At 50.5% G+C, this 17,518-nt stretch overlaps 9 non-coding genes across 9 annotated transcripts; all 9 read left to right on the top strand.

The window, feature by feature from the left end:
• Nucleotides 1–27: 27 nt before the first annotated feature.
• On the top strand, nt 28–111 carry TRNAL-CAG (transfer RNA leucine (anticodon CAG)). The gene has a single exon. It is a non-coding gene; the product is annotated as a tRNA-Leu (tRNA).
• A 140-nt stretch (nt 112–251) lies between these two features.
• On the top strand, nt 252–335 carry TRNAL-CAG (transfer RNA leucine (anticodon CAG)). The gene has a single exon. It is a non-coding gene; the product is annotated as a tRNA-Leu (tRNA).
• An 11,130-nt stretch (nt 336–11,465) lies between these two features.
• Nucleotides 11,466–11,549, top strand: TRNAL-CAG (transfer RNA leucine (anticodon CAG)). The gene has a single exon. It is a non-coding gene; the product is annotated as a tRNA-Leu (tRNA).
• Nucleotides 11,550–11,680: 131 nt separating this feature from the next.
• On the top strand, nt 11,681–11,764 carry TRNAL-CAG (transfer RNA leucine (anticodon CAG)). Its single transcript has one exon. It is a non-coding gene; the product is annotated as a tRNA-Leu (tRNA).
• Nucleotides 11,765–11,904: 140 nt separating this feature from the next.
• Nucleotides 11,905–11,988, top strand: TRNAL-CAG (transfer RNA leucine (anticodon CAG)). Its single transcript has one exon. It is a non-coding gene; the product is annotated as a tRNA-Leu (tRNA).
• Nucleotides 11,989–12,128: 140 nt separating this feature from the next.
• On the top strand, nt 12,129–12,212 carry TRNAL-CAG (transfer RNA leucine (anticodon CAG)). Its single transcript has one exon. It is a non-coding gene; the product is annotated as a tRNA-Leu (tRNA).
• Nucleotides 12,213–12,346: 134 nt separating this feature from the next.
• TRNAL-CAG (transfer RNA leucine (anticodon CAG)) lies at nt 12,347–12,430 on the top strand. The gene has a single exon. It is a non-coding gene; the product is annotated as a tRNA-Leu (tRNA).
• Nucleotides 12,431–12,570: 140 nt separating this feature from the next.
• TRNAL-CAG (transfer RNA leucine (anticodon CAG)) lies at nt 12,571–12,654 on the top strand. Its single transcript has one exon. It is a non-coding gene; the product is annotated as a tRNA-Leu (tRNA).
• A 128-nt stretch (nt 12,655–12,782) lies between these two features.
• TRNAL-CAG (transfer RNA leucine (anticodon CAG)) lies at nt 12,783–12,866 on the top strand. The gene has a single exon. It is a non-coding gene; the product is annotated as a tRNA-Leu (tRNA).
• Nucleotides 12,867–17,518: the final 4,652 nt, after the last annotated feature.

The following is a 17,518-nucleotide window of genomic DNA, read 5'->3' as shown; positions in this document are numbered from 1 at the left end:
TCCCACTTTCCTGTTTAATCGTGTCCCGTCAGGATGGCCGAGCGGTTCAAGGCGCTGCGTTCAGGTCGCAGTCCGGTCTTCCGGGCGTGGGTTCGAATCCCACATCTGACAAGGGTTGCCTTTTTGCAGTGCCAATCCACGTAAAAAGAATAAAGTAGGTAGCGCTACATCTCTCTCGTTTTCCTGTTTTGTGAATAAGCAAGGCTAAAGTACGGTTCACTCGGTGCCACTTTCCTCTTCAATCGTGTCCCGTCAGGATGGCCGAGCGGTCCAAGGCGCTGCGTTCAGGTCGCAGTCCGGTCTTCCGGGCGTGGGTTCGAATCCCACTTCTGACAAGCGGTCCTTTTTTGCAGTGCCAAGCCACGTAAAAAGGTAAAAGTACGTAGCGCTGCATCTTTTTCCTGTTTTGTGAATACGCAAGGCTAAAGTACGGTTCACTCTGTCCCACATTCCTGTTTAATCGCGTCCCGTCAGGATGGCCGAGCGGTCCGCGCATCCGGCAGCCGAGCTGTTCGGATCGTAGGGTCATGGCCTCTTCCGGGGCAGCGACAGCCACCACTTTTGGTCGCGGAAACAGGATCACCGACGACGATAAGGATTATCCGCTTATTTTGCCTCAGCTGCCGAAAGGACGAGTGGCCTTTAACACCGTGTTTTTACACGGTGATGTACGCGCCAGACCTTACAAGGTCGAAGATTTTAGAGACGCCCTTCTGCCGACGGGACTGCTGCCGGACGTGGTATGCATAGGGGCGTACCAGATAAACCACGTCTGGGCGGTGACCCTGTCTGACGCCACTGCGACGAAGCGCCTCATGGCCCTTAAGGAACTGCAAGTGAAGGGAAGACGGTGTGTCATCGTGGACCCGCAAGACCAGCAGGTGAAGCTTAGGCTTCACTGGCTGCTCTATGGCGTTGCAGACGAGGACATACGGACGGCGTTCATGGCTTTCGGCAAGGTGGAGGAGGTAAGCCGGGAAAGGTGGCGCGTCCATGGCCTGGGCGACAAGACGTCGACAACCAGGACTGTGCTTCTAAAGCTGAAAAGCGGCGTGAAAATGGAAGACCTTCCTCATCAGGTCCGCGTCGGCGGAGAGCTGGCATTGGTGGTCGTCCCTGGTCGACCCATGCAGTGCCTGCGCTGCCAAGGCACGGGGCACGTCCGCCGGGAGTGTAAAGTTCCGCGCTGTTCTCGCTGCAGACGGTTCGGTCATGTTGACGCCGACTGCGTCAAATCCTACGCCGCCGTGACAAGCCCAGCAGTGAACGACGTGGCCGCAGAGCACGTCATGGACGTGGTCGAGACGGAGGACGCCGCTACAGGCATCGCAGACCTGGTACCGACAGCGGCAGTCGGCGAGACGTCGACCGTCGGCGCAGAAGGCACGGTTGCTCAAGGTACTGAGAAGCGGAGTGGGAAGGCGCAGGGCGCGACTGCTGTGGGCCCCGCGACGGGAACCATTAGTGAAGACCCGCCCGACAACGGTATGACGGCAATGCAGCAGGACGAGGCTGTGAAAGACTGCGACCGGACTGAGACTCTTGGCGGCCCGGTCAAACGCCCCCACGACCAGACCAAGGACCAAGGCGAGGGTGCGACCAGCACCACCGAGGGACCACCGACAAAGACGCCCCAGGGGAGGCGGGTGGGCTTCAAACCAAAGCCGAATGTGCCGCCTGAAAGAAAGCCTGTGATCAAAGTGTCGACGACAAACAATGCCGGGAAGCCGGATGGCCCCGGAGGCGGCTAGCCAAGGGCTGGTCGTGAAGGGTAAGCACCATGCTCCGGGCCTACTTTTCTCGCTAGATGAAGATGGATGAAATACCGTCACTTAGTATTGCCACACTAAATGTGCGAGGGTTGGCGGCTAGTCGTAGGCAATGTCAGGTCCTACGGTTGGTAACGGACCATGACATAGACGTACTAGCCGTCCAGAAAACCAAGGTTGACGGAGAGGAGGAGACCGGGAGCATGGTGCGACGATTCACGACTAGGTACTTTGTGGTGGTGAGTCATGCGGTAGGCACCTCCGGGGGGTGCATTCTTTTTGTGAAGAAGCTGCCGGGTTTACATATTCAAAGTGTGTGGTCCTGTCTGGATGGAAGGATTGTTTTATGTGACTTTACGATCTCTGACTTTGAGTTTCGCGTCATATGCGTTTATGCGCCGAATTCTGTGGACGAGCGTGTCCTCTTTTTTTCGAACCTCTCACAATATGTTTGCTGTAATAAGCGCGTTGTGTTATTAGGGGACTTCAATTGTGTGTTGAGTGCTAGAGACCGAGCCAACAATGCCGGCGTGCGTGATAGAAGTAGTGACGTTTTGTCAAAATTAATTAATGAAAATGAACTTGATGTTTTTCAATGTCTGGAAGGGGAGCGTCAAGTGACATTTACGCGTTTTCAAGGCAGTAGTCATGCGCGACTGGATCGCATGTACATTTCGTTGGACACGATTCCAAGATGCCACGGTTATTGCGTTGTACCCGTGTCATTTTCGGATCACTGCCTGGTAAAATGTAACATAGGTATAAGGAAAAGGGAACATGCATTTAATTGGCATCTATGGAAACTCAATGACTTGTTATTAAATGATGCATCTTTTGTAAAGGCAGTGCGGGATGCGGTTAATGAAATACGCGAAGATGCGGCTGATACAATAGCAGAAAAGTGGGAATGTGTTAAACAAAAAGTTAAAATGAAAGCCTTAGAAAGGTCAAGCTGCCTCAAATTTGAGAGGGAATATAAAGAAAAGGGTTTGCGAACACTACTTCAGCAGCTGATAACGCTTGAGTGCAGAGAGCCTGGTCTGTACAAAGACGATGTGCGGAGCGTCAAGGAAAAGCTTGAACAGTTCGACAAAGAACGTTATCAAGGTGCCATCGTGCGAGCAAGAGCAGATGCACTGGCGGCAGGGGAGACGCCCACTAAAAGGGCGCTCGGTTTAGAGAAGGCACACGGAAGACGAAACCATGTCGATCAACTTTTAATGAATGGAGCTGTTGTTCACGACAACGAGAGCATAGCACACGCCTTCTTCCAATACTATCAGTCGCTCTTTGCATTTCAGGAAGCGAATTTAGAGGGTTTCAAAGCGGACTTTCTGCACCGCATGCCGCGTTTGAGTGATGAAGCTAAGGAGCGATTAGAAGGGAAAATAACGGAGAGGGAAGTCGAAAAGGCAATCGACGATTTAAACTTGGGCAAGTCACCGGGACCAGATGGACTCAGCGCCGCCTTATATAAGACATTGAAAAGAGAACTGGCCCCTTTATTAGTAGAAGTATTTAATGAAGCGTACGAGCAGAAATCATTGCCACCTTCTTTTGGGAAAGCGCACACCATTCTAATTCCGAAGAACGATAAATTAGATAAACTGAGATTCGTATCATCCTATAGGCCCATATCACTAACAAATGTGGATTACAAGATATTTGTGAAGATTTTAGCGACCAGACTTCAAAGTGTCATAAAGGAAATCGTCACAGACCATCAAACTTGTGGAATCAAAGGGCGAACAATTTTTTCTAACATCCATAAGATGCGGTGTATGCTCGAGTGCTGTGACGTCACCGGTGGCGGCGTTGCAGTTCTTCAGCTTGATCTTGAGAAAGCGTTCGATTGCGTCGCTCACGTTATTTTGTTCTCCATATTGGATCATGTTAATGTCGGTACCATCATCACTGAGGGTGTGGCCTTGGCGTACCAGAACTGCACTACAAGGTTAATTGTTAATAAGTCGCTGGGGGCCCCCATTAACATCATGCGTTCAGTGCGCCAAGGCTGTCCCCTCAGTCCTCTGTTATTTGCTATATACATAGAAGCAATGTGTGTGGCCATTACCGCAAATAACAATATACGTGGTTTTAGATTGGCAGAATCCGAAGTGAAGCTGCTAGCGTATGCTGATGACGTTGCAGTGTGTTGCACAGACGAACCAAGTGTGACTGAAACAATTGCTGTAGGAAGGAAGGAAATCAACTTTATTCAGGTCCTGCAGGCCACGAGAGCTTCGGGCTCTCATGGAGTGGGCGTCTCCCACGACGGAACCGGGAGGTTGAGTTTCCTGGCGGCGTCGTGGACCTGCTGGACGGCCCAGAGTTGGGGAGCGAGTTCTTCGCTCCGGATTGCCTCTTCAAACTTGCGCTTGTCCTGTTCGTAGTTTACGTGAGCTTGCGAGCACGGCCAGAGTAAATGATAAACGTTAAGCGATGTATTGCAATTGGTGCAATAAGACTTGTCGTAGAGCTCAGGCATGTAATGGTGTAATCTGTTTTGAGTGGGGTATGTGTCTGTTTGTAGCATTCTGAGTGTAACTGCTTGAGCTCGAGTGAGCGTGCGGTGTGGCGTGCTATATTGTCTGCGTTGTAGGTAGTAGTGTTTAGTAACTTCGTTGTATGTAGTGGGCGCGTCCTTATTTTCCGAGTGGTCGAGTGAAGCCGCGCGGTCTGTTAGCGCGCGCGCAGCCTCGTGTGCCGCCTCGTTAAGGTTGGGGACGTCGCCGAGCTTTGGTCCTAAGTGTGCCGGGAACCAGTATATGAAGTGTTTCTTAATCTCTTTCTTTGAAACAATTTTGAGAGCCTGTGCGCAGACCGTGCCCTTCTGGAAAGCTCTGATAGCGGCTATGGAGTCGCTGTAGATATGGGAAAGATTGTCGTCGGTGAGCGCAACAGCGATCGCAACCTGTTCGGCCTGTTCAGGCTTCCTTGCAATTACCGTGGCTGCATATCTTGTGGATCCGCGGCCGTCCACAACCGCCACTGCGAAAGCTTTGTTTCCCGTGTATGCCGCCGCGTCCACAAAAGCTCAGCGTTCACGGTTCGCCAAGGCTTGGTTAAGAAGGAATTGTCCTCTCGCTTGTCGTCTGCCCCTGTTGTTTTCGGGGTGTACGTTTCTGGGTATAGGGCGGACTGTGATCCTGGCGCGTATGTCCCGTGGGAGGTCCGCAAAGTCTTTTTCTATGTGTCCTTGTGCAAAGCCTAGCTTCTCTAGGATCGTGCGCCCCGGAGGCGTCGTCGAAAGCCTAGCAAGCTGGGCGCGCTGCTGGGCTTCGGCAATTTCTTCCAGGGTGTTGTGCATGCCCAGGTGCCCCAGCTTCTCGTTGCTGGTGCTGGTTGGAATGCCGAGGACTTGCTTGGTGACCTTTCTGATTTGGGCATTCAGTCTGTCTCTTTCGGATCGTGTCCAATTGAGCATTGCCGCAACGTATGCGAAGTGACAGGTGACGAACGCGTGTATGAGTTTGATGAGGTTATGTTCCTTGAGGCCCCTGTGTCTATTGGCAATTCTTCTGATGAGTCCAATAGCGTTGTTGGTTTTGGTGATGAGCTTCTGAACCGTAGAGGCATTGACGTCTTTAGTCTCTACGATCATACCCAGGACTCTGATTTTGTCGACGCACGGTATGGCGTGTCCCGAAGTGGTTCGTACGATAATTTCTTTATTATAGTCGAAGTCTGACGAGTACGGCCTGCGGCCTTTCTGCGTGGGTCTGCGTACGAGCAGCTCAGACTTGGTAGGCGAGCATCTGAGTCCTGTGGGAATGAGAAATTTTTCTATGGCGTTCACTGCTTCTTGCAAAATGTCCTGCACCATGCCCGGGGTTCCTTTGGACACCCACATGGTGATGTCATCTGCGTATATGGTATGCTCGAGCCCGTGGATCTGCCCTAGTTTCCCAGCAAGTCCCGCCATGGCAAGGTTGAAAAGCATAGGGGAGATGACCGAGCCTTGGGGGGTGCCCCTGCTCCCCAGCGAGAGTGTCTCCGTGGAGAGGTCGGCAAATCGGAGCGTAGCCGTCCTGTTATCCAAGAATGACTTGACGTACGAGTGGAACCTAGCTCCGAGGTTGAGTTCGGAAATGGTGTCCACAATGTATTGGTGAGAGAGGTTATCGAACGCTTTCTCTAGATCCAACCCAAGAATGCCCTTGGCGTTTCTAATGGGGTCATCAATGATTTGGTGCTTGATTAAAATCATGGTGTCTTGAGTTGATAGACCGGGTCTAAATCCGATGAGGGTGTGTGGTAACAGCCCCTTGGTTTCGAGGAATCTGGAGATTCTGTTTTGAATGGCGTGTTCCGCCGCCTTACCCACGCACGACGTCAGTGATATGGGTCTGAGGTTCTCGACGCCCGAGGGCTTGTTGGGCTTTGGAATGAGAACCGTGGTGGCGTTCTTCCATTCCGGTGGGACCCTGCCGGAAGCCCAGACCTGATTGATTTGATCCGCTAGGAACTGGACGGAGTCTTCGTCCAAGTTACGAAGGGCCTTGTTACTAATACCGTCCGGACCTGGGGCCGATGTGCCATTCAAGTTTTGAAGGACGGTCCTGATTTCTTCCAGGGTGAAGGGTTCATCGAGGTCGGGGTTGTCCGCTCCCGTGTACGGGGAACCGGATGCCTCGGCCTCGTTTTCCTCGCTGCTCGAGAGTGGCATGTATCTTTCGGCAAGTCTTGCCATAAATTCCTGCTCGTTGGAGTTTTTGAGTTCACGTTTCGCTATCTTGTCAGCCGCCTTGGTCTGGGAGCTCCTGGTTTGACCTTTGTTAAGAAGGTGTTTGAGTAGGTTCCAAGTTTTTCCATATGTCACGCTGCCATCGGCCCTTGCACATACTTCGTCCCATTGTTGGTTGGAGAGAACTACACAGTGGTGCTCAATGTCCTTGTTCAGTAGTGCAATCTTTTTCCTAAGTCTTCTATTAAATCGCTGGGTACGCCATCTCTGCAGTATGGATCTTTTCGCTTCCAGCATGTGAGCGAGCTTAGCGTCCATCCCGATTGTCTGGGCATCTGTTTCTATTTCCTTGGTCGCGTTGCGGGCGTCCTCCTTTAGTTCTTGCGTCCACTGTTCTAGTGTAGCGGGCTTGTCGGTACGTTCCTTTCTTATCTGTCTAAACGCATCCCAATCCGTGTATCTCCACTTTCGTAGTGGTTTCAAGGCGATTGCTATTGACGTTTCCACAATGTAATGGTCGCTGCCGAGGTCTTCGCCGGTATTATGCCAGGTGGCCCCCTCGGTGTTGAGAACGAACGTGAGGTCTGGGGTGGTGTCCCTCGAGACCGAGTTGCCCATCCTGGTAGGGTAGAGCGCGGACGTGATAAGGTTGAAGCCCATCTCTTCCGCATCGCTGGCCAGATTTCTGCCTTTGGCGCTGGTGATGCCGTAGCCCCATTCTACGTTTGGGGCGTTGAAATCTCCGGCAATAATCAGTGGGTTGTCCCCGGCTTTGTCCCTGGCCTTCTTCAACAGTCTTCTGAAACTTTGCGTTCTGTGGTTCGGGCTGCTGTACGTGTTCAGTGCTAGTATGCTCTTAGCCTTCTTGCCTTTGGGAAAGACTTCGATGAACAAGTGCTCGCATTTGCTGTTCGGATTGCTTCTGTCAATTTCGGCCCACGCGAGCCTGTTACTGACAAACGTCGCTACGCCGCTGCAGGCTTTTGTTGGTGGAACGGCAATTGTTTCATATCCCGGAAGTGTGGGTGTGTCGGTGTTGGTCTCTTGAATGAGTATGATGTCCGGCTTGTCTGTAGTGTGTCTGATGTGCTGTTGCAAGACCGATTTCTTGTTTCGGAACCCGCGACAATTCCATTGCCAGATTATAAGCTTGCCTTGATTGTTCGTTTGCGCTTGGTGCCTTTCGGCTGGTTCTCGCTTATTTGCCTTCTCCATTTTTGCTTTCTACTATGGTTGCGGACTTTACCGTCATTTTGGTTGTGACGATATCGCTTGTTGCAGTGTTCCTTCTGACCATGGGGGAGGCAGGGGAGTTGACCGGTGCCGTGGAGTGAGTGAAGACGGTCCTCTCGAGGCCCTCGATCCTGGCACCGAAGCCCTTCTCCATCACTTCTACCCTGCTCGTTAGGCCATCGACCGCCTCTACTAGTCTGTCGTGCCCCTTCTTTAGTGACTCGACATCGAATTGTAGTTGACCTAGGGTACTAAGGATCTTGTCCAATTTACCGTCTATGTCCTTGGCAGGCGTGTCGCATTCCGTGGTCTTGGCCTTGCGTTTCTTGGTAACTGGTATGCCCGCGGGTGGGCTTTGACTAGTCGTTTCTGATTCCGCTACGCTAAAGGGATTCGGACTGGGTGAAGTGTCCATGTGCATGTCCTGTGTATGTGCAATTGGTGAGATAATTTGCGTTTTAAGCAATCTATTCTCGTTAGCCAGTTCTGTCATTGTGCGTCTGAGTTGAGCGTTTTCGTGCTCGAGTGCTTTGATTCTCTCTAAGATGTCTTTGTGTACAGTATTCTCTGGCCGCGCTTGCAAGCTCACCTGAGATTGGTCCCTCAGTGGCCCGGAGTTAGTGGGCAGCGTCCCTGCCGTTGCCGAGGCCTGGCATCCCGTTGTCGCCTTGACTCGCTGGGCCCAGCTGTTAGCTCCGGCCGCGGGTGCGAAGCGCACGCCCGAGGTGGAGCGGCCCCGGCTCCCGGGTGTGCGGGAGCGGCTCCTGCGACCTCTGCTGGCCGATCGGGATCCCGAGCTCCCTCTGGATCTGGAGCGCCCTCTGGGCTCGCGCTGTCCGTCTGGATGCTGCGCCGCACCCGCGCCGTTCTGCCTTAAGAGACTCGTCGCTTTTTCTCGAAGTTTCTTGGACGCAATGGCTGCCTGCTTGTTCTGGATTCTTCGTTTGCGTACCACGTACGGGACCTGGTATCTGCTCTTGCATTCCTTGCTGGCCGTGGGGTGTTTCTCGCCGCAAAGCGCGCAAGAGACTTCTTCACAAGCGTGATCTTCTCCGGGGTCTGGAATGCCGCAATCCCTGCAAGTCTGCTTCTCCGGTGTGGGGCATACGTCTGCTCGGTGCCCTAGTTTGCCGCAAGCCTGACATATGGCGATCTGCTTCCTGTAGAGCGAGCACTCTACCCATGCACATCCGTACATCACGTGGTTGGGAACTTTGTGCCCTTCGAAGACTACGATCACCGTCCCGGTTTCCTTAATGCGCTTCGCCGCCAGTGCGAGTGGGTTTCTCGGGTTGACGATGGACCTGGTTATCGTTTCTTGCGTGTGGTGGAGCGGAATGTTGCGAATGACTCCCTTGCACGTGTCGTCCGGTGCAGTCTGGTAGGAGAAGGCCTCGTACGTCTGCCCGGCGATGGTGACGCTCTGAATTTTCAAATACCCGTTGACGTTTTCGGGTAGCGGGGAACTTACGACCAAGATGTTCTGTTTGAGGTTGGGGCAAATCGTGTCCCCGTCGCACTGCATCGGTTCGAGTCCGGCTGCTTCTTGAATGGCCTGCACAATTCCCACGTGTCCGGTTTTGGCGATGTTCAGTCCGCCGCGGATGCGAATTACTACTTTGGTCTCGTTTTGCGGGAGTAAGGGCATTCTACTTGCCTTGATGACTTCTTTACGGGCCGACATGGGCTTGGTTGCTTTCGCTCTGGCGCCGGAGGCTGCCACGTTGGCAGCCATGTTGAGGTTAGACTTAGGCTTGGTCGCTCTTCGTGGGGCGATGTCGCACCACCCGTTCCTGACGGAAACCTCCGAGGGGTCGATTTCTCGGCCGATCACTTCGTAATTCATTGTAGTGCCGTTGGCAAGACTTGGGTAGATGTCTTTGTGCCGGTGGGAGCCCCGGCGTCCGTCCAAGCGAAGAAATCGTCGGCGGATACGGCGTTAGGGTTAGCCGACGTAGCGCCCGCTTCGGGCATAAAAGTCCTCGCGGTAGTGCACAAAATAAACTCACAGGGTCGAAAATGGTCTTGAAGTGAAGCATATATCTTCATAAACGTGATGCCGCGGTGCAATGGCACTGGTTTCGCAAAAATCACACTTAATTTGAACAAATTGCGGGGCTTCGACGCGACGCGTCCTGGCTCGCAGTCACTTCGTCTTCTTCCTCAATTGCTGTAGTAAAACATTTCTGTGACGTCACGGGCAGCAAAGTCAATTGGGGCAAATCCCTCGGGCTGTGGCACGGGGAGTGGTCTTCGGCACCGGAATACTTCGCCAATGTCAACTGGGTGAAAACTCCGACGAAGTATCTGGGTGTTCCCCTCGACAGGTACAAGAGCAGCGATGAGTACTGGAGGAACCGAACTAATGAAACGAAAGAAAAAGTGGACAGATGGACAAGCACTAACCAGTCTATTTTTTCAAGGGCGACAATTTGTAATATGTTTTTTATAGCGAAGTTATATTATGTTATGCAAGTGTTGCATTGTTCCAGGGCAAATGTGCAAAGGCTGCACAGAGTGTTCGCGGTCTTCATCTGGGGATCAGCATGGGAGAGAGCTAGCCGAACTAATTTGTTTAGAAGAGTGAAGGACGGGGGTGTTGGCTTGGCACATCTTTTTGTTCGACACCTTGTCAACCGCTTTTTGTTTTTTCGAGATGTGCGCGATCCTTTTCTGCGCACCGTATGTCAACTCAGGTTGAGCGACGCATTGCCGGCGTATGTTGTTAGTACGGCAAGCATGACCGGAAAACTTCGGGGTTATCTTAAGGAAGTGGTCGACAGTGTGCGCTTCCTTTCAGTTCGTTTTTCAAAAGATTATCTATGTCAAGTGAAAAGGAAAACACTGTATAATGATGTGTGCGACATTGTGTTCCCAGTGCCCTTATACAGAGCCATATACAGTGGAGGGCCAGGACAAGACGTCCTTAAACGGGTGAAACGCATGCAGGTGCCACCAGGGGTTAAAACCTTCTTTTTTAAGCTCCACACTGGAACACTTTCCGTGAAGACATTTATGGAAGAGCGAGGCTGTCTTGTGCCGTGGGGTTCACACTGCTTGATCTGCAAGAAGCCCGAAACCATCGATCACGTGTTCTTGCACTGCTGGGCGGCTGTGTTCTTCTGGGACGTCTTGAAGCGAACACTGAAGAAATAATTACCTGTAGACCCCCAAGGGATCCGGTATCTGCCAATTAAGGATGAAGGGGGAGTTCCATACGACTTTATTATGTTGAATGCACTCCACTGTATATGGCGGGCTCGCATGGCAGGGTACCATTGCGATGCCGACGCCCGCCCGGTTCACATATATTTTAGAGAATGTATGTCGCGGTTCGTTGATGTACAGAAATTGCAAGAATGTGCACCGGATTGGCTGTCGAGGCTAGAAGCTCTGACAGCCATGAAGGAATTTTAATTTGACGACGCCAGTCCCATACGGACAGTCGGCATTATTGTAATTTTTTTTTCATTTTTTTCTTCCCCGCAAGCTTGTATTCCTGACATGTGTGTAGTATTTGTATATTCAGTGTTATGTCGAAAACCGGCATTAAATAAAAAAAAAAAACAGGATGGCCGAGCGGTCGAAGGCGCTCCGTTCAGGTCGCAGTCCGGCCTTCCGGGCGTGGGTTCGAATCCCACTTCTGACAAGCGTTCCCTTTTTGAAGTGCCAACCCACGTAAAAAGAAGAAAGTAGGTAGCGCTGCATCTTTTTCCTGTTTTGTGAATACGCAAGTACGGTTCACTCTGTCCCACTTTCCTCTTTCATCGTGTCCCGTCAGGATGGCCGAGCGGTCCAAGGCGCTGCGTTCAGGTCGCAGTCCGGTCTTCCGGGCGTGGGTTCGAATCCCACTTCTGACAAGCATTCCTTTTTTGCAGTGCCAACCCACGTAAAAAAAAGTAGGTAGCACTGCATCTCTTTTCATGTTTTGTGAATAGGCAAGGGTAAAGTACGGTTCACTCTGTCCCACTTTCTTGTTTAATCGTGTCCCGTCAGGATGGCCGAGCGGTCCAAGGCGCTGTGTTCAGGTCGCAGTCCGGTCTTCCGGGCGTGAGTTCGAATCCCACTTCTGACAAGGGTTCCTTTTTTGCAGTGCCAACCCCCATAAAAAGAAAAAAGTAGGTAGTGCTGCATCTCTCTCGTTTTCCTCTTTTGTGAATACGCAAGGCTAAAGTACGGTTCACTCCGTGCCACTTTCCTCGTTAATTGTGTCCCGTCAGGATGGCCGAGCGGTCCAAGGCGCTGCGTTCAGGTCGCAGTCCGGTCTTCCGGGCGTGGGTTCGAATCCCACTTCTGACAAGGGTTCCCTTTTTGCAGTGCCAACCCACGTAAAAAGAGTAAAGTAGGTAGCGCTACATCTCTCTCGTTTTCCTGTTTTGTGAATAAGCAAGGCTAAAGTACGGTTCACTCTGTGCCACTTTCCTCTTCAATCGTGTCCCGTCAGGATGGCCGAGCGGTCCAAGGCGCTGCGTTCAGGTCGCAGTCCGGTCTTCCGGGCGTGGGTTCGAATCCCACTTCTGACAAGCATTCCTTTTTTGCAGTGCCAACCCACGTAAAAAGAAATAAGTAGGTAGCGCTGAATCTTTTTCCTGTTTTGTGAATAGGCAAGGCTAAAGTACGGTTGACTCTGTCCCACTTTCTTGTTTAATCGTGCCCCGTCAGGATGGCCGAGCGGTCCAAGGCGCTGCGTTCAGGTCGCAGTCCGGTCTTCCGGGCGTGGGTTCGAATCCCACTTCTGACAAGGGTTCCCTTCTTGCAGTGCCAACCCACGTAAAAAGAATAAAGTAGGTAGCGCTACATCTCTCTCGTTTTCCTGTTTTGTAAATAAGCAAGGCTAAAGTACGGTTCACTCTGTGCGACTTTCCTCTTCAATCGTGTCCCGTCAGGATGGCCGAGCGGTCCAAGGCGCTGCGTTCAGGTCGGAGTCCGGTCTTCCGGGCGCGGGTTCGAATCCCACTTCTGACAACGGTTTCTTTTTGCAGTGCCAACCCACGTAAAAAGAAAAAAGTAGGTAGCGCTGCATCTCACTCGTTTTCCTGTTTTGTGAATACGCAAGGCTCACTCTGTCCCACTTTCCTGTTTAATCGTGTCCCGTCAGGATGGCCGAGCGGTCCAAGGCGCTGCGTTCAGGTCGCAGTCCGGTCTTCCGGGCGTGGGTTCGAATCCCACTTCTGACAACGGTTCCTTTTTTGCAGTGCCAACCCACATTAAAAGAAAAACGTAGGTAGTGCTGCATCTCTCTCGTTTTCCTCTTTTGTGAATACGCAAGGCTAAAGTACGGTTCACTCCGTGCCCCTTTCCTCGTTAATCGTGTCCTGTCAGGATCGCGCTGAGGCTGCGCCAGCGTGCTGCAGATAGCGAGCACGCCTCTTGGGAGTGCTGGAGAACTCTTGAGAAGGGAAAATTGCTGTGCTTCACTTATTGGTGTATTAAGGCTGAAGGTGGAGCACGAAGCCGTTCGGTCTATTTAATTGTCGCGCACATGGCAGGCAGAACAGAAGCAGCACTTAAATTTGCCACGTTTAATGTAATGGGACTGACCGGCAACGAGGCGGCGTCAGTATCAGTTAAGTCGCCCCCTGCTTGAGAACGATGTGGACGTAGTGGCAGTGAAAGAGACTAAGGTGGAAAGTGAAGCTCAGACGAACCGCATGGTTGAGCCTTTTAGAAGCCGGTACAATGTATGCGTGTGTCATTCTGTTGGTACGTCGGGAGGGTGTGCCATTTTAATTCGCAATTCTTTAGGTGTTATTGAAGAATCTGTTACTGTTTTTAACACCGGGCGTTTTGTGATGTGTGATTTTTCGTATCTTGATTTACAGTGGCGCGTAATGTGTGTGTATGCCCCAAATAAGGAAAACGAGCGCAAAGCTTTCTTCGAAATGGTCCCGCCTTATCTGAAGTCTCCTAGATATATTATTCTTATGGGTGACTTCAACTGCGTGTGCATGCCCGAAGACAGAGTAACTAACACGACCATTCGAAACCAAAGCTCGTTAGATTTGAATGCAATTGTCATGGAGCACAATTTGGAAGACGTCGGGAGTGCCCTATCAGAAGGTGCCCGTCTGCAGTTCACATATTTCCAACAAGCAAGTCATGCAAGACTTGACAGAGTTTGTGTCTGCTGGCGTTGTCCCAATGTGCACTGACTACTTGGCTAAAAACGTTGCGTTCAGCGATCATTGCATGTTAATGTTTACAATAGGAACGAAGACCAAAAGGTCGAAGTTCAACTGGGAACTATGGAAATTTAATGTAGAGCTTCTTGAGGATGAACGTTTTGTGCTTACGGTAAAAGAAAAAATGGACTGTTTGCAAACGGGTATTCAGGGGGACATTATTGGAAACTGAGAACATTTTAAAGAAGAAATAAAAATGATCGCCATAGAAAGAGCCAGTGCGCTACGCCAAAGCGGCAAGGCAGACGAAAAAGAATTTCAGAGCGGCTTAGATTTGCTGCTGAGGTTGGGAAGTGCTCAGCCGCGCCAGTACGAAAAAGAAATAAAAGAAACAAAAATAGGTTAGAACTGATGGATAAAGAGAAATATAAAGGAGCGGTCATACGCGCACGTGCAGAACGGTTGTGGTTTGGCGAGACGCCGACAAAGCGGTCCCTGTGCGACGAAAAGCGATATGCAGTAAAAACGAGATAAAAGCGATAGAGTACAAGGGCGAAATGGCTCGTGACTCTTAACACTATTCAACGTGCGTTTGTTGATTATTACGAAGGACTACTGGGTCACGAGTCACATGTAGAAGAAGGCCTCGCGGCGGAGTTTTTGGCACTGATGCCTATCTTAGAGGATGAGGTCAAGCTTGGGCTCGAGGCATCGATTAGTGCAGCAGAAGTAGAGCGTGCAATCGACGAGTTAAGCTCAGGCAAATCACCTGGACCCGACGGGCTGGGCGCAGCTTTTTTCAAAGCGTTTAAGTCTGACATGGCGCATATTCTACACAGCGTAATTCAAGAAACATACGAAAAGCAGATGATGCTGCCGTCCTTCCGAACAAGTCGCATCGTCCCGGTTCCGAAGAGTGATGACCCGGTTAAGAGACTGTCAGTCAATGGGTATCGGCCCATAAGTCTCGCGAATGTGGACTATAATTTATTCATGAAGGTTCTGGGCAGAAGGCTGCAGAATGTAATAAAAACTATCGTAGGCCAGCACCAAACGTGCGGGAGTAAAGGACGTACGATCACGACAAATATTCACTTAGCACGGAGCATATTAGAATGCTGCGATGCATTTGATAAACGTGTAGCCATGTTGCAACTGGACATGGAAACGGCCTTTTACCGCTTCAACCACCATATTCTGTTTTGTATCCTAGAACAAGTGAATGTCGGCCGAACCCGCCGTGGTTGCTCAGTGGCTATGGTGTTGGGCTGCTGAGCACGAGGTCGCGGGATCGAATCCCGGCCACGGCGGCCGCATTTCGATGGGGGCGAAATGCGAAAACACCCGTGTGCTTAGATTTAGGTGCACGTTAAAGAACCCCAGGCGGTCAAAATTTCCGGAGTCCTCCACTACGGCGTGCCTCATAATCAGAAAGTGGTTTTGGCACGTAAAACCCCAAATATTATTAATGTCGGCCGAGTGCTCTTGGAAGGTATCAAAATGGCATATGCTGGTTATACGGCAAAGCTTATTGTTAATAAGCAACTGAGTGAAAGTGTCGCAGTTCGTTCTTCCTTGAGGCAAGTGTGCCCATTGTTGTTGTTTTGCACTGTATCTCGAACGTTTCTGCCTCAAGATTATATCAAACGAAAAATTGCGTGGCTAAAGTTAAAGTACTTTCGTGTGCGGATGATATCGCCATCTTTTGCGAAGATAGGGAAAGTCTAACTGAAGCGGTGAAGGACGCGGCTAGGTTTTGCAAAGGCTCCGGAAGTGCGATATACTGGGAAAAGTGTTTTGGCTTATGGCACGGCAAATGGGATTATGCGCCTGAAATGTTCGAGAGCATTCAGTGGGCAACGTCACCTGTCAAACACTTGGGAGTACCGCTAGACCACTATCGAGAGCCTGCAAAGTATTAGGAAGCGGAAACTGAGCCCACACGGGAATGTACGCACAAATGGGGTGGACGTGATCGTTCAATTTTTGCTCGGGCCATAGCATGTAACCTCTTTCTGGTGGCCAAGGTATTGTATGTGCTCCAGGCACTATGTATGTCACGGACCAGCGTCCAGAGATTGCACCGAGTTTTCGCAGTGTTCATTTGGCAGTCGAGTTGGGAGAGGACAAGTCGCACAAATCTTTCTGTCCATTGGAAAAGGTGGCCTAGGTTTGGCTCATTTGTTTCTCAGGCAACTTGTGTAAAGATTTATGTTCCTCCGAGACCAAAAAGATGAATTCCTGCGTACGGTAATGCAACTTTGGCTGAAAGAGGCACTGCGTGAATACGTTGTATCATCCAGCCCTGTGAAACACGTGCGGGTGCGGGGCTTTCATTGGGAGGTTGTGTGCGCTTTTCAGTGTTTGAAAGTTCGCTTTTCTGCGCAGTACCTTGCTGATGTTAGAAGGAAACAACTTTATAAAGACCTTATTGACACTATGTTGCCTATACCTTTGTACCGTTCCATATACTGTGTTGGCTCTGAAGGGAATGTACTGAAGAGAGTGAAAAAGAAGTCGGTGCGGCCCTCATTGAAATCATCCTTCTTTCAGATGCACACTGCCCGAGAAGCCATGTCTTCAAGAGAAAGGAATATTTGTCCCATGGCCCACAAACTGTCTAATCTGTATAAAACCGGAGACAATAGATCACAAGTTTCTTCACTGCACAGACGCTGTATTTCACTGGGACGTCTTGCAACGAACCTTAAAAAAGCAGCTTCCAATATCGCTTTACGGCATACGATTTCTATCGGTAGATAGCGGAGACGAAATGCCGTGGGACATGTTTATGCTTATCAGCTTACACAGTATATGGAAAAATCAAATGGCATTTAGGCATGCAGATGAAACTATTCTCGCTGTACGAGAGTATTTTATTGAAAGCGCGTCTTAAGTAAGAGATGTGTTTAAATCGCAGGAAGAACAGCCAGAGTGGCTCCCATTAATGGATGACCTTGCTTAACTGAAACGCTTTTAATCCTTTGGTGTGAGCTGGCCAGTTCACCTCTCGCACCTTTTACTTGTAAAGTGATATAAGTGCTTTGTATGTGTTTCAATGTGTAATGTACCAAGAAGGTAATAAAGAAATAAAGAAAAAAGAACCGTGTAACTCAATTAGGTACGTAAAGCATAGACGTCTGTGTATCGGTGCGTTAATATGTATGTATGTATGTATGTATGTATGTATGTATGTATGTATGTATGTATGTATGTATGTATGTATGTATGTATGTATGTATGTATGTATGTATGTATGTGTTTATGTATATATATACATATGTATATGAAGTGTGTGTGTGTGTGTGTGTGTGTGTGTGTGTGTGTGTGTGTGTGTGTGTGTGTGTGTGTGTGTGTGTGTGTGTGTGTGTGTGTGTGTGTGTGTGTGTGTGTGTGTGTGTGTGTGTGTGTGTGTGTGTGTGTGTGTGTGTGTGTGTTCTACAAAATCATCTGCGATGCATCGGCGCAACAGGTGGTAAAACTAAACAAGATATCGCTTGCCGCAGGTTGGTTCTGCCAGGATTTTTTAACCAGCAATCCGTAATTTTCGTTTCTCACTTCACATTTCACTGGCTCCACGTCGGTGATCAGCTATTTTTGTAGGAGTTTGTACGGCTGCAGCTGTGAAATCGCATGCCGTGGTGCTGCGACGGCGCCCGCGTGGGGGCCGTGACTAAACAGTCAGCCACGACCACGCTAGAACGCAG

Source organism: Dermacentor variabilis, chromosome 11, assembly GCF_050947875.1.
Source record: "Dermacentor variabilis isolate Ectoservices chromosome 11, ASM5094787v1, whole genome shotgun sequence".
Taxonomy (NCBI): domain Eukaryota; kingdom Metazoa; phylum Arthropoda; class Arachnida; order Ixodida; family Ixodidae; genus Dermacentor; species Dermacentor variabilis.
Note: the sequence above shows the minus strand (reverse complement) of the source record. Positions and strands in the feature narration are given on the sequence as shown.